Genomic DNA, 1217 nt, shown 5'->3' on the forward strand with positions numbered 1-1217 from the left:
AATTATAACAATCAAAACCATTCCTAATACTCAAAAGTAAAGCTAGGGTTTGAAGTTTTATACCTTCTTGAAGCTTTTAATCAATGAAAGATCCTTGGAAAGCCCATGGAAGCCTTGATCTATGCTTAAGCTACCTTGTCCTTACAAATAAAATCAAGAATCAAAAATTTGTTCTTGAAAGTTACTATTCACCCTAAACTTTTAGGAATTGATTAACTAGGTAAACCTTGGATTCTTGGATCCAAACTTATAGCATAACTAAGTTATGAATTATGGAAGCTAAAGAAACAAACCTTATAATTTTTGAAGGTGTGTAGCTTGAGTTTTTGAAAAACTCCTCCTTGTTTTTCTTCAAAAGGCCGAGAGCAAGATGAAGAAGAAAGAGAGATTTTTGTGGTTTTGCTTTGATTTGATTTTTGGTTGGTTGTTTTTGTTGTTTGCTTTAGTGAATTACCTAGTTGCCCTTGGTTTTGTGTGGTTAAAAAGTCACCACATCTCCTTCCTTCCCATGTCATGCTTGTGTCATCCTCATGATGTCATCCTCCCTTCCTTGTCCTCTTTCTATTGGTTGGATGACATCATTCCCACTAATCCCTTTTATTAACTTCCTAATCATTTGCCTAATGACCGCTGATCTGTTATACGGTTCGCTTAACTTTCATTTTCGTTTATCGTTTGAGGGATCATACCCGGGATCTTATTACTTAGGTTCCCTTAACCTTTCTCAATATATTATATTCCTTTTATGATCCTCTCTTATAATCCTTTAATTTAAATCCTTTTTATCCTGTTACCTTTTTCTCAAATCTTTCCGTATCTAGTGTATTTCCAGGAAAAATCAAAGTGTTCGGATTTGGATTCTGACGATCTTTACATACACTTATATCCCATATAAAGTACTAATAAAATCTCAGAATATCCATATCAGAACCCCTACATAGTGTGGCATGAAAAGTTTTCTCATTCAGCAAAAACACTATTCATAAGGGTTTCAAAAATTTCCCAAAAATTGGGGTTATTACAAAGTTAACCAGAAAGAATCAAAAGTTTGAATGGAGTGCAGAATGTGAGGATAGCTTTCAAGAATTGAAGCAGAGATTGGTAACAGCTCCGGTGTTAGTACTTCCAGATGACCAAGGAAACTTTGTGATATTCAGTGACGCTTCACATAAGGGATTGGGTTGTGTGTTAATTCAACACAGTAAGGTGATCGCGTA

Source organism: Apium graveolens, chromosome 4 (genome assembly GCF_009905375.1).
Source record: "Apium graveolens cultivar Ventura chromosome 4, ASM990537v1, whole genome shotgun sequence".
Lineage (NCBI taxonomy): Eukaryota > Viridiplantae > Streptophyta > Magnoliopsida > Apiales > Apiaceae > Apium > Apium graveolens.